At 41.1% G+C, this 15,486-nt stretch overlaps 1 long non-coding RNA gene across 1 annotated transcript; it reads right to left on the minus strand.

Moving 5' to 3' along the window:
* Nucleotides 1-945: 945 nt before the first annotated feature.
* On the minus strand, nt 946-15,317 carry LOC134471883 (uncharacterized). The gene is made up of 2 exons (XR_010041589.1): nt 15,231-15,317; nt 946-2,532 (listed from the first exon to the last, which is right to left on the minus strand). It is a non-coding gene; the product is annotated as an uncharacterized LOC134471883 (long non-coding RNA).
* Nucleotides 15,318-15,486: the final 169 nt, after the last annotated feature.

A 15,486-nucleotide genomic window follows, 5' to 3' on the forward strand; every position in this document is an offset into this window, starting at 1 on the left:
AGTAATAGCTATTGTAGAAGGAAAAGAGAAGTGCTCCAAAGAATATAACTGCATGTATGTTTAACTGTGTAAGATAGATGACCACAGTACTAAGTTTTTATTGGATCACTGAACAGAAGGGTTTGAACTCTCACTCTTTGATTGTCCACTTTCTATGCTTTGCGTGGCTTGAACAACTATTTCTGAGATGACAGTATGTAATTTATCAACTAGTGATTTCTTGGCGTTAATTTCTTTGAAATTCTGTATTACTTCTACCCTTTTTTCTGTTTTGCTTTATTTTTTCTCTTTAAATATAAAAAATGTTCTGGGACTCAACTGATCTCCTCAAAGAAAAAAATCAAAAGTAATAGTGGTTTATAGAATCCAGATGCTCACTTTATTAAAAGGGAACAAGTGACCCTGATTTGCAGTAGGAGCTCACAGTCAGTCAGATAGCCACACGTCATCTACATCCCCATGCCACTTGCCAAATGTGGCCTTTGCCTTAATGGCCAAAATGGAGGGTGGAGCTCCAGCCATCACATACACGCTTCAGGTAAGCTCTAGATAGAAGGGTACTCTTCCACTTCTTTTCCTTTAGGCAGACTACACTATCTTATGTACAAAAGCATACATGAATGTGTATTAATGTTCTCAGGCTATTACCGCTTACTCAGTGTTATCATTTAATAAGTCACTATTCTTTGAACAATGATATCATGCTTTGGACCACCAGGATACTATTTCCAAGTTGCCAGTACATATATGTCTTGGGTGTGAGTTTAGAAATTTTACCTTTTTCTCTTCCTGTAAAGCAGAAAGGCACATGAATACTTTGCTTTAAAGTATTTTATAGAGTCACATTTTCTGTGAAGTCGTGAATGTACCTTAGTAAAAGAGACGATAAAAAATAAATGTAAAATGTGTTGTAACAGTGAGTTTCACCCAAGTGAGACAAACCAGTGATGGAAGAACTATAAACATTTATTTCAACCTCAACATAATCTAATGTTGTCAGAGCTCTAGACTGACTCACAGCAGTTCAAACAAACCATCCTCAGTAACCCTGGCTACCACAATAAGCCACAGAAGACAGGACCTTAAAGAGCTCAAAGGATTTTAGCTACCTCGCTCTTCAGTATGTCGAGTTGTGTGTTTACGGCTGCAGATTCGAGCCACGTGGAGTTAGCAGGGCGTCCTGCATGGAAATCTCAAGGCTTTGTGGAGATGCAGGGCCTGGGCCAGGCAGCCTTTCTTTGATAATCAGAAAGACCTCGTGGGAAACTGCCTGTACCCAGGAGAGGTGGTACTCTGTTGGTTTCTCCTTGCTGCTGCTCCAGACTTCACACCACACAGATACAACGTGCTACAGTTTAAAAGTGAGTCCAAATGGGTCTCATGCTGCTGAAATCAAGGCGCTGGCAGGACTGTGGTCCTTTCTGAAGCCCTCCATTAAAATTTGTTCTCTTTATTGTTTGATCTTATTATGGGTGATGGCATGGACAGCTATTTTAAAGAAAACAAGACATTATGGCAGCCATTGTTATTTCCTGTCATCTAGTTTTGAAGTGCTCTAATTTTTTTATTCTTTTGTTTTGATTGTTTTTATTTTGTTTCGTTTTGATTTTATTATGGGTGGTGGCATGGGCAGCTATTTTGAGATGTTATAGTAGCCATTGTTCATTTCCCACTACCTTGTTTTGAAATCTCATAATGCTTTTATTCTTTTGATTGGTTTTATTCCATTTTGGTGTTTTTAAAAATTTATTGTGTGTGAAGGTATAGACAGCTATTTCGAAGAAAAAAAGGGACATTATGATAGCCATCGTTGATTTCCTGTGGTCTTTTCTTGAAGTCTTGCATTGCTTGCATTGTTCTGTTTTGATTTGTTTTGTTCTCTTTAAAATAAATAAATAAATACAATTAAAATTTTAAAATGCATTCTCTTGCCCTTCCCAGCTTCTAGAGGCTGCTAGAACCTCTTGGCCCCTGCTTTCTTCCGCCTTCTCCAAAGCCAGTCTATCTCGACTGCTGCATGATAACACTGATCTTTCTGCCTCCCTGCTCTCCCTGTTCCATGTTTGAGGATCTTTGTCATCACATCAAGCTCACTTTGATAATCCTGGATAATCTCCCCATTGCAAGAGCCTTAACTTGAACATCCCTGTACAAACCCTTGCCATGGAAGGCAGCGAGCAGGTTGCACATTCAGCCTACAGGCAGGCATCCTCAAGGGCCTGTTAGTGTGCTACTGTGGGCTTTCTCTCCAGCGCCTCCAGGATGCTTACATACAGATGGGGGTGCGGGAAGCAAAGCTTTATTGAAGGCTTAGGTTCAGCCAAGAAGCTAATGCTTCAGCAGTGCCCCAGCCCTCGGTGTCCATATGGCACACAGCCCAGTTGGTGACCATGCCTGCCAAGGAGGATGGTGTCACTTCCAGCAGTGATTTGTTTCTGGTTGGTTAAGTCATTGTGATACTGTGTCAGCCATCTTGGTCTGAATCCATCACTTCTACAAAGCAGATTAAACTGTACTTCAGTGAATCAGCCTCTAAGGGGGAATTAGAGAAATACAAAAAAGTAAAGGGAAAGTTATTTCAGCATTATTACATTGTCTTGTCTTGTGACTGCATTTTATAAAAAAAAAAAAAAGTTTTTAATCAGCCTGAGTCTGCTGGCTTCCTTGCAAACCAAACAGAACTGTTTTCCCTCATAAAATCAAATCTAATAAAATTTTCTCATGAATCCTCTCTACAGGGAAAAAGTTCTCCAGGATCTGAAGAGAGCAGGTGAATACCTAACCAGATGATTGCAGGGGGAAATTACAGGCCATCTTTTGAATGTGGATGTTTGAAATGCTTCATCAGGCCAGGTTGTAGTGCAGGAGGGGACCCAGGGAGATGTCCGGCAATGAGCAGGAAAAGACCCATTCCCCAAAATGAAAAGGAAGTGCGTTAGGAGTCTCATGGAGGAAAACATCAGTTGTTCACAAAGCATCACTTCCAGACTGCAAGAAGGACCTGGAGCTGACTCCCCTGTGAATCTGTGTATGCTTCAGTCCTCCCAAGGTCAGATTAAGCCCAGAGACGGAAAGAATGCTGGGAGGACAGGCATGGAAAGGGCACAGCAGGAAGGAGCATCCTCAGAGCAGGAGCGTTCAGATGACGATGTTGCGTCCTCCTTGGGAAAGGAAGTGTGATGACTCCGGCCTTAGAATCAATGTCAGACCCTCACAGGGTAATAATTTTCTAGGGTCCTCACAAAAAATGCCACAGGCCGGAGACTGTGTCAACAGAAACTAGCTCGTCAGTTCCAAGGGTTAGATGTCCCAGGCCAGTGTCAGCAGGCAGTCTTCCTAGTCCATCACCTTGACTGTCAAGTGACAGCTTCATACCCAGCGAAGGCTAGGAATCCGTGGGCCCATTCTGCTCTTCCCCAGGGACAGGACCCACTTTTCCCTATGGCTTCTGAGCATCCAAGCTCCTCCAACAGCCTCTGCCAATGTAAGATGCTTTAAATACTTTTTAAAAATACCTTAATGGTACAGCAATACTTTAATAGCTTCCTTATTTACATTAGGATCTTGAACAGTGTGTGGAGTTTGAGCTGGGGAAGGGACATGGTCAAAAATGCAGAGCAGAGCTTCACTGCACAGAGAAGACTACAGAGAGGCAGGGTAGAGTCAAGAGAGATTAATGCAGAAGGTGGAGGAGACACAGACACGGAATGTGCTGGCGCCTGCTCCACCAGGATGGTGCAGATGGAAAGAAATCCACCGTAGAGCTAACAACAATTGGATGCATTTGTACTTAGCCATTATTGAGCAGAAAGGGCAAGATGAAAAAGACACTCATTTTTTTTTCTATTTAGCCAAAAAAAGTCAAAATTTATTGAGAGAATACAGGATACAGAATGATTTGGGAAAGACACATATGTTCAGGCTTAGACAAAGTAGGAAAAGGGAAAAGTATATTGGAAAGTAGAATGATATGTAGCTAGGGAACTAATTAGGTCTGGAGTAGAGCTGTAGCTTAACTAACATATAGCTGAAAACTGAAGACATAGGAATGGATTAAACTACCCAGAGAAAGTGCACATCCTTAGACAAGCAGCCACAAAAATAATGCAAAAGTCAGACATGAAATAATACTGCATGACTGTAAATATGCCACCTTTATATCCAACCTGCCTTTATTGGAAGCCACCTCTTATTGTCAATTCTGCCTCCATCGCTGACGGCGGAATCATCTCACTGAAGTCTGCTAAGCCACTGAAGAGTTATGGATCAGGAAAATCATCACCACCCTTACCGGGTGACAGTTTCAAATGAAGAACCCTACACATTTTCTGCTAAATTTCTGACAGCCACATACTATCAGCTCGGATGTTGAGCCAAGAAAAATTAAAGCTCAAAAGCTACTTTTCTTGCACAGACTGTCAATAATCTATTAGAATAATCTAGTAGAATTATACATGTTTTATTGGATTTATAGCCTTGATTACTGGTTTCCATACATTCCAAATTAAATATTTTAGATATTATTAGGTAACTTGACTGAAAGCAACCATGTACAAATTGCATTTCTTATATTCAAGAACACTGGAGAACTGATCTATCCATGTAAAAACTCAGCCATTGCAAAGAAATTCTCTTCATTTGTTGAATCAGCTTAAACATAGTTTCTCATCAATCACATTATTAACATCCTTACCCCTCCCTAAAGTTCACGCACTTTTTAATGGTTCATTGATTCTAAGTTCTTAAGTAATTTTTTTCTTTTTAACTTTGTCCCTGTTACAATGTGATTATGAATCTTGAGAATTAAAAACAAATATTCAGAAGTTATGAGAGAAAACATTTCTGGAGGATTTTTTATTTTCATTTTTTCCTTCTTTTTTCCCAGAAAATTTGGTAGATTTCTAAAATCTTATAGAACTTCTGAATTTGCCCTTATCTCACTAATCAATGGGCCTTTTTATGTTTTTTTCATCCTTAAAGATACAGTGAGGTTGTAAATCTGCTCGTCTTTTATCTATCTTTGCCACTTTCTTCATTACTTTTTCTTTTAGATAATACAAGTTCCAAGTCCTCCTGCCTTTCCTTCCTCTCTCAAGATCAACAAGAAACAAAGATGAGGCTGTCTTTTGCCAGAGGGCTCAATATAAAACAAATAAAAGCAGACATCACATTACTTTTATCAAATGCCAGCAATAGAACTTTTCTTTGTACTTAACACAGTAAGAGGAAGAATGATTTTGATATATCTCAATATACAATAAAAAACAATATTCTTCCTTCACATACCAAAGACATAATGCTTTCCAATGTTCTTATTATCACATTTGATATCTGGCTAAGACATAATGAGTGTTTGTGGAAGGCTGACGTCTGTTTTATTTGTTTTCTGACATCCCTGAGAATTTACGAGTCCTGTGGGAGAGAGATGGGGCCTGCAGGATTATAGGATGGAGACAGACCACAGGCGGGTTTATCTCATTTCTATTCATCCACTAGTATCAGAACTCCCAGTGGCCTGACCACAGCCACCCTTCATCTTATGGCTGGCCCCTCAGTGATCACGGATTTCTGTGGGTTAAACAAAATGTGGAAACTCAGGTGCTGGCAACACAGAATTCAAAAACCCTTAAATTTCAAACGTCTAGAAATACTGGACAGAATGTGCACAAATCTTTTTAAATGTCTGAACTGAGTTTTGAAGAGATAAAGTGGGAGGCTGGATATTACCAAGTGAGTCAATAATGCAGCTTCTTTCGGGTAAAATTATCAAGCACCTCTGGCAGAAGACCGAAGAAGGGAGCATTAACCATACAATTGAAAACATGGCAGAAGAATGAAAAGAAATTGACATTTCAAAAACTATGGAAGGAGAGACTGAAACCCTTGCTATGCAGCAGGAAAATGAGTGCAGGTATAAAAATCTGAGAATTAGGAACAAGGTTTACACAAATATAACTCTGCTAACATTTAGAAAATACATATTTTAAGGGAATAATTTGCACACTTGCCTTAAACCATATTTTCACGAATACAAAAGAGTCTACTTAATACCAGTGGAATTACATTGCCACGACACATTAAGAATGGAATGCCCTGAGCAGAAGAAAGAAATATCTGCGTGCTGAAAATGTAGCCACACACTGAAATACCAAGGAATCACACTGGAAACAATAAAGTATGTATAAGGAAAGACCGTGTCAGTGAAAAACAGTGGGACAGACTGACGTCTCTAGTAACAGAGAAGATGAGAAATATTGGAACATAGTGCTGTGATCACTTTAAATGTCTGGAAAGAGGCACTTGAAATAAAATTAGCTTGTAAAATAAGTGGATATGCTTGCAAGAAAGGAAAGGAAAGAATAGGAATTAAGCCATAAAGCCAGAATATCAGTCCAGGGAAATAAATAAACACTGAAACTACCAGCTACCTCAGGAATATAGAAACTAGAGTTTGGTGTGCAAAGTGAGCCATCTGTCTGAGCCAGCGGTCCCTGCTGTGCTAACAGACTCCTTTCTCTAGCAAGTCCAAAGCCTGGCTAACAGTGACACCAGAGAAAGTTGGGGTGTGGGCAGACAACTCCCAGAGAGAAAACATGAGACAGAGGAAAGAATAAAATGAAAATGCAAGTCAAGATGCAGTTAGAACTCACCAGGGAGTGTTAAATAAACAACAAATAAGGGCTTCCCTTATAAGCCATGGATAGACACTCCCTGAGTTTTAAACCTCAATCTTAGTCCAAAATACATATGCTAATAAATGTAATAAAAGCACTCAAGGCTATAAATCCTCCTCAAATTGTCCACTTAGCCACCTCATACAAATGCTGAAATGTACCACTTCCATTTCTGCCATGCTCTAAGAAGTTTCTACTTGCTATTTAAATTATTTGTAGTTTTTTAATTTTTCATAGTTTTTTATTACTTGCTGTTTATTTCAAATTTAATTGCACTGTCAACATAAAATGACAGCAATAATTCTTTAAAATGCTCTCCTAAGCAAGGTCAGTTTTCCTAAGTGAGTTATGCATATGTTTACACACATGTATTCTCTGCAATTATGTGCACAGCTTTTATATATCATGACCAGTACAGCTGATCATGAGACATCATTTTGGTTCAGCACTAGGGAACAGGGCAAGATATTACCAAATTTTCCTGAACTAAAGTAAAGAAATAAAATAAATTAATTGTTTGGGAAGTTCATAAGAAGCCTTCTATAAACTTTAGGGCCTGTTCTTGATTTTTGAAATATCTCTCAGAAAAAGGAAAATGAGTGTGACTTCTGAAAGCTAATGAAGGTCACATTCCACGAATCAGCAGCAAACGTGTTTAAAGAAGAAACATCCTGGGGTTCTTCCCATTTTCAGGCATGGGCCCTACTCCCCTCCACAGGTACCTTTCCTGTCTTCCCAGCCTCAGGTGACAGCCATGCTCACCTTGCCACTCAAGCTAAAACGCTGATGGTCACCCTCGTCTGCTCTTTTTTGAAACTATAAAAATAAGTACTGGAGAAATGATCAAGCAATCTGAATCTGATATTCAGCCCAAAAGTGGGGCTCATCGGCTGTCTCTCCCAAGGACACCCCGAATCGGTTAGCTTTTATCCATCCGTGGCTGCCACTGAATTAAGTCTGCCCCACCTCTCACTTTAGCAAAACCTGATATGTTCTTCCCCTGCAGCCCATGTGCCACATGCGTGCCGGCCAGTTCACTCTAGATATAAAGCAGACTGTGACCATCGCCACTCAGAATCCCACGCCAGCTTCCATATCACTTTCACATCACTTTTAATAAACTCAAAGCATCTGACCAATTGCCTGCCAACCCTTCGTGACCTGGCTCAGGTCCCCTGGGCAGACTCCACCTCTGACCTGACCACCTGTGTTTATTAAGCACCGATCAAATTAGTCCTCTCTCAACTATCTGACTGCTCTCTGCTTGTTTTTCCATTGGGACTTAACATTTTCTCCTCCCCCTGCCTTGCTCCGGTTTCCACTAAAATGTCAGCCTTTGAATATGGCTTCGCAGACCATTACTCTACTTACTGCATTAGCTCCTTACTTCCCTCATTATTCAAAGTGCTAGTCATTATTCAAAGTCACACTGCTCATTGAATTGTGTGTTTGCTTATTGTTCACTTGTCTGGTTCCCAAGCCGGCCCTTGGGGAGCAGGAAATTCATCTGTCTTGTTTATTGCCAAATGCCCTGCACCTTAAACATTGCCTGGCACACAGAGGAACCCCGTAAATGTCTTTCACTGCATAAATGAGGCTAACCTAGCACTGTGCCATGCCTGGCCCACAGCCACAATGTTTTTACTACTGATCGTCCATGAGATAAGCGTGGAAAGTGAGAATAAACATTTAGGACTCTGATAGCAATTTGATATGTGCTTGCTTGATCATTTCTCCAGTACTTATTTTTATAGTTTCACAAAGGTGTTGACATGCATGAAATTAGCAGTCTTTAAAATGGTTCTTCATCATAGCTTGAAAAGCACCAGTGCAAACAAGGTGTAGACATTAGTTTTCTGCATCTGTTTTTGCACTATTGTATTTACTTAATATTCAATAAAATGCCGAGTGCCTAATGCAAGGCCAACTCTGACCCAGGAAAGCAAGATGAACAAAGCATCTACCTTGTCCTGAGGAACCTCTTGCAGGAAACAGATCCATTGTGGGTATAATACTGTAGGACAGACTCACGTATCAGGAGCTATAGTAGAAATCAAAAGGAGTACAGTGAACCCTTGACTTCCAAGCTCAGTGCATGCCCATGGGCTGGTTGTGGCTCCAGCTGTCAACTGGAGGCTCGGGCTCCTCTACCCGGCCTCCACAGCCTCTCTCCTATACACAGGCAGAGGTCGGGGTCTTCAGAGAGACACTGGCCCAGGACTTCTCAGTTAACACCATCCAGGAAAGGATGCTGTCAGGCTCCTTCCAGAACTCTGTGAGGGTCAAATCTGTATCTGAGACCCTCTGGGAGGGAGCACAGGTCCTAATTCAAGACTTTGGTCATAAATTAAAAATAAAATTCCAGTCCTGACCCAAGTTGTTCCGATGTCAGGCTGGTCATAACTTGAGGGTCTGCTATATCTCATTCTCCTTTGGCAGGTTATAAGAGACCTGAGGGAGGTGACACTTGACAGAGAAAAAGGTTGCCAGACACATAAGAGAGAAATGACATTATGGAAAGAGAAAGGCAAATGGAAATCGTGAGAACACAGCATGTCCTTAAGTGCATGTGACTTGTGGCATGAGAGTCACAGCAGAGATTCGGGTGGGGAATAAGGCTTGAGAAAGCTGTTTTTTGTTGTTGTTGTTGTTGTTTTTTGCACAGGTAGTTGCTGCTGTCTGTCTGGAAGAACTATAATTCTCCCCACACTGGGTCCAGTTGAACCTGTGATATGTGAGCAGATATATCAAGAGCTACTTCTCAGCAGATGCTTTAAAAGCCATCATGGAATACCAGGCATGGTGGCGCACACCTGTAATCCCAGCATTCAGGAGGCTGAGGCAGGAGGATCGTTGCAAGTTCGAGACCAGCCTGAACTACATAGTGAGACTCTGTCTCAAAAAGACGACAAATTAGATAGATGGATAGATAGATAGATAGATAGATAGATAGATAGATAGACATACAGACAGATGCCATCATGGAGTCAGCTCAGCCACTTTCCCTCTGCCACAAACCCAGCATGTACCAGCTATGGGCTGTCCGACAGCAGGAGTCCTAGAATAGATCCTCGGATCCAAAGCCACACAAAAGAAGACTGGGAGGTATACCTTGGGTGTCACATGAACTACTATCGATCACCACAGGGAAATGTGCCCTAAACTGACTGGCTTCATCCCCGAGCACCAGTGCCCACCCCTCACGGCACAGCTCGATGGTCCACTCCCAGCAGAGGACTGGGGACGTGTTGGCCTGTAGGTTTGTGCATGGTGCCCTGATGTGTCACCCCAAGGCAGATAGGGGAATGCCACACTTCAGCTGTGGCATTCTGGATGAATCCTGAGCACGACACTGAGAGACTCAGTTGCAGCTGAAAATGACAAGCATTCTAGAAGGAAAAGGAAACCCTGTTCTGCAATTCTAAAGCTTTTGTTGTGTAAAATTTAAGTCAATATGCTGACCAAATCAATGAAGGAAGCCATGCTCTGAAAGCAGGGTGACACACCACAGGGAAGCCTTGGGATGCCCAATCTGGAATTTCCGAATGACATTCAAGGTTTCATGTCACGTCTCCATATCTCTCTAGGGATGTGATTGATATTCATTTCTTAACTACCGACACGGTCATTTTCATATCCAAATCTGAGTTAGGAAGAAATCTACTCTTCAATTTACAGAGTTGAAATCCATGAATTTATGATTCACTTCCCTGGTTCTCCAGTCAGCAGCTTCTCCTTGATTCTGCTCTTGCTCTTTAATGAAGTGTCAATGGTCACATCACCTCGGCCTGCTGTTTATTCCCCTCTCCGTCAGAGCGACCATTGGAAGAGCCACGATATCACCCAAATCCTTAATCCAGCAGGGTGTGAGGGGATCGCTGAGATTTCAGTACCTGCTTCAACGTGCTGGATGGTTTTTTTTTTCTCATGTCCAAATGTTCATGTGAACATCACCCATTAAAATGAAATTCATACTCTGAAATCCTAACCTCATCATCATCGAATTAGCAAGGAGACCATCCGAGAGGTGCTCATGTCCTTCACATAGAGGTTGCATGGATAGGACTACTGCTCTCAGAAGAAAATACCTGACAGTTTGCTTCCTCCCTCCACTTTCCATCAAATGAGGATACAACAGGCAAGCAGAAATCTGCAATCAAGGAGAAGCCCACATCAGACCCATTATTTAAAGACAATGGTATCTAAGTACCTAAAGATCTGGGCATGATGGTACATGCCTATAATTCCAGCACTCAGGAGGGTGAGGCAGGAGGATTGCTGCAAGTTCAAGGCCAGCCTGAGCTACAAAGTGAGTTCAAGGCCATCCTGAACTGCCAACAGAAACCCTGTCTCAAAAAGACAAAAACAAAACAAACAGAAACCATAAAGATCATGCATTCCTGGTCCTTGGGGTCTCTTTGTTCCTTTATTGCACTAAGTTCTATTGTGCCAGAAGCTAAATTAAATTTCTCAGAGCCAATAAATAATAAGGTTCTCTTCATAGGTTTAAAGCTGAATGCAGAAAGATTGCAAAGATGGCATCAACAATTGCATGGAGGGAAAATCAGTAATCCAGGGAAGCAGAGGGACTGGGCAGCACAGAGATCAGTGTCTTTCCATCCTTTACTTGCAGAACTGTTTTTATGTAAACCAGTGTCTGTTTGCAGTAGACAAAGCTAACATCTCCCACAAGATCCGGAGTCCTCACTGTGTCCAGGATCTCAAATCACAGACCTGGAATCACTCCAAAGGAGGGCCCAGATCCTGCTCACCCTAATGCACAAAGAACTAAAGTGCTAAGAATTATTTTGTTAGCACAAGTGGTGTTCCATGCCCACTGGGAAGGAACAATTGTTTATCATAATTATTCTGTCCAAGGGAAGTCATTTGCATTAAACAGAAACATATTTATCTGCTTTAGGATATCAGAATACTGATTTTTAGCAGTGTCTTCAAAGCTTTTAAAAATAATCTCTAAATCAGAATCCATGTTACAAATGTACTCTTTGGTTCCCTTTCCCCTCCCCTCCTTACCTCCTCCTCCATGTCTTTGTTATCTTCCTATATACTTGAGATCTATCACACTATTTCTCATCATCTTTTACTTTGCTTTTTATATGTATTTTGAGTTTCTCATGTAAAAGGAACCATGCGGTATTTAAGCTTGTATACTGGATTTATTTCACAACACAGTCTCAAGGTGCGTCCATTTTTCTACAAAGTAAGTTTATCCTTCTTTACAGCAGAATAGTAATCCATTGTGTATAAATATATTTTCTTTATCCATTTATCTGTTGATAGTATATAGGCCACTTCCAAGATTTAGCTATTGTGAATTGTGCTGCTGTAAACATGGATGTACATGGATCGCTATGTGACTTTAACTCTTGTGGAAAGGGGCATATCTGAGTGAAAGGGAATTGCTATTTTTAGTTTTTTTCAGAAAATCTCCATACTGTATCTCCATGGTGGCTGGGTTATTTTACACTCTCACCAACAATGAAGAAGCGTTCCTTTTTCTGAAGACTCACCAGCATTTATTTGATTTCTTGATGTTACCCAGTTTTCTGGAGTGAGATGCAATTTCAGTGTTCCTATAATTTGCATTTCCTAAATGACCAGCAATATTGAACACTTTTTATGTATTTATTGGTCATTTGTACTTCTTTTGAGAATTGTCTATTCATTTCAGTTGCCCATTTTTTATTGAATTTCTTATTTTGGGGGTGTCTAATACTTTTTTGTTCTTTATATATTCTAGATATTGGTCTTCTGTTCAAAGAATACCTGGCAGAAAAATTCCTTCCCATTCTGTAGGTTGTCTCCTCACTCTGTTGATTGTTTCTTTTGCTGTCCAGAAGCTTTTTAATTTAATATGATCCCATGGGCTGATTTTTTGCATTATTTCTTGTGCAAATCAAGTTATATTCAGAAAGTCCTGGTCTATGTCTATGCCTACCAAAGTTTCGCCTATTTTGTCTCCTAGAAGATTGTTTCTGGTTAAATATTTTACATACTTGTCCCATTTGCAATTATTTTAGTACATGGTGAGAAATACAGGTCTAGTTTCAATCTACTGCATGGGGACAGCCAGTTTTTCAGCACCATTTGCTAAAGATGCTGTCTTTCTTCCAGTGAAACTTTTTGGACCTCTTCTCAAAAATCAGTCAGCTGTGTGTGCCTGCAATTGTTTCTGCATCCTCTGTTATGTTTCACTGACCCCCATGTCTGCGTTTTTGGTTTTTTGTTATTTTTTGCCAATACCATGCCATTTTCATCATCACAATTTTGTAGCATAACTGGAAGTCTGGTATCATGATGTCTCCTGCTTTGCCTTTGTTGCCTAGAATTGCTTTTGTTACTCTAAGTCTCTTCTAGTTCCATATGAATTTTAGGGATGCATTTTCTAGTTCTGTGAGGAGTGCTATTAGTAGTTTAATAGTAATTGCATTAAATATGTATATCAGTTTTTAAAGTATGACTATTTTGACTAAATTGGTTCTGTCTATCCAGGAAGAGGAGACATCTTTCCATTTTCTGATGTCCTCTTTGATCTCCTTTTCCAAAATACCGCAGTTTTTATTGTAGAGGCTTTCACTTCCTTGGTGAGTTGAACTCCTAAGTATTTTATTTTACCTAATGCTATTGTGAGTTATTGTTTCTCTAATTTCTTATTCAGTGAGCTTATTATTGATGTGCAAAACGCTACTGATTTTCATGTGTTGACTTTGTATTCTGCTTTGCTGCTCAATTTGGTTATTAATTCTAGAAAACTATTGGTGTAATATTTTGGATCTTCTATGTAGAGAATCATGTCATCTGCAAATAATGATAATTATTGATTGAATACTTCAGGGGTGTTGGTTTTTCTATTCTCCTCTTTGATGCCCCCCAGATCAGCTTTGAGGAAGCTGGGAGTTTGAGGAGTCATTTTTTCCTTGTCTTTTCATGTTTCTACCAGTTTTGCTGCTGTTGTTGAGGTAGTTGTTGTTTGTTTGTTTGTTTGTCTGCTCTTGTTTTGTTTTGTGCTCAGGCTGTGGGTGCTTACAGTGCAAAGACTTTGTTGCTAGAATGCAGATGTCTTTGGTCAGCCTTCCAGCGATGCCTTTTGGGCAGCAGTAACTGTAGTTCTTTGCCTCTGCCTGAAGAGTGGGCCGCCCCTGTTATTTTGGGAGGGGAGGAGAGAATGCAATTGGCTCAACACCCAGTACTCTAAGAATGGAGCACAGAATTGTTAATGTCACAAAGGTAATCTGGGTGTTGGTATACAGAAAAAAATCCATTAATAGCAACGATTATGTGACCATGGCAATATAAGGCAAATCAGCAACAGTAGCATCATCCTAGACAAACGATATTGGTATGCCATATGGTAAGAATCTATGAAAAAGAAATCCACAATTATAGCATAAAGACCACCAAGATACCGACATACAGCAAATATATACTAAATGTAGCAACTATTAGCTCTACTAATGGTAAAAATAATTCAACGAATAATATCTAGTTAACTATCTAAAGATTAATGATATGATGGCTATACTTACTATAAAAGATATAGGAGATTGAAAATGGTAGAATGCAAGAAGAAAAAATTGAAAACTTTTAACTATAGGAGATGAAGAGAGAGAAGTGAGAGAAAAGGTCCTTTTAGGGAGAATATTTATAGAATTATATAAAAGTAATAGGAAAAAACAGATGAGAAATAGAAGGCAAAAATATTACAGAGAATAAACAAAAAAAATTAAAAGGGAAAAGGAAAGTATAGGAAAAAAAAAAAAAAAAAAACTAGGCAAAGGGACATAGGAAAATTCCCAGTAACCCAGGGAAGAAGAGGAAAGGAAAAAAATGTGTGTGTGTGTGTGTGTGTGTGTGTATTCTGAATGAGCGGTTTCCTTGCAGGACTCTCAGTTTTGGAGGCTAGTATTTCACTGTTTCTCCACCGAGTGTTAAGGGTAGCAGCTTTACAAGGTGCCCCCCATTCCAGAACCCTCTTGTACCCAGTCCATGGCAGTGTCCAAGCTGAGACCTGAGATGTGTCCCTGTTCATACCTAGAGATAAGGAAGGCGTCCCAACCCCAGACACCTGCCAAAGCAGGCGGTGGGGCAAGGGTTCCAGTACTCAGCGCCCACACTTTCAAACCCAGAGCCCCTCCAGCCAGCCGGCCTCCAGCCACAGGGTGTGGGAAAGGCTGTGTCCTTCCTGGCCCAGGTTCAGCCCCTAAGGGGGTCACTTTCTAGCTTGTTCTCTGTCCAGGGAGACAGCCAGTCTCTCCCCCAGTCCCTGTACAAGGGCTACAGGGAACGCTGAAGTGAAGACGTCCCGCAGCTGCTCTGAGCCCCAGCGTCAAACATTCAGCCCTTTCCCAGGATGGCACCAGCCGCATGCTCTGGCGGTATGGCCAGCACTGCGCTGGGATTCCTCTTGGGCTGTTGCCTGCCAAGTGGAAGAACCCAGCAGAGCGGAACCCTGCACGGCCCCGTAGATCACAGCCACTGCCAATTCAGCCATGGACACCCTCTCTCCCTGCAGACCGCTGGAACCCCAGCGCTCACCTGCTGTCCACAACGATGGCAGGCTCCCTCCTCCGAGCCTGGAGCCAGGAGCCAGGAGCCCGCCAGAAGTGCACACTGTTTTGTTTCCTCCTCTGCACTGAGGTCACTCTCTTGAACTTCTTTGTAGCTTTTAATTTTCCTGTCAATTCCTTCCTGATCTGCAGGGATCTACTTTTTATTTTTTGCTTCTCCAAGTTGTTCCCTGAATTGTTATTTTCCAACGTCTGGGTTCTGAAACCTGGAGAGCCTGCTACCA

The sequence above is a fragment of the Cavia porcellus genome, unplaced genomic scaffold (assembly GCF_034190915.1).
Source record: "Cavia porcellus strain 051 isolate PalLab524CR breed Dunkin Hartley unplaced genomic scaffold, mCavPor4.1 scaffold_20, whole genome shotgun sequence".
Classification (NCBI taxonomy): domain Eukaryota; kingdom Metazoa; phylum Chordata; class Mammalia; order Rodentia; family Caviidae; genus Cavia; species Cavia porcellus.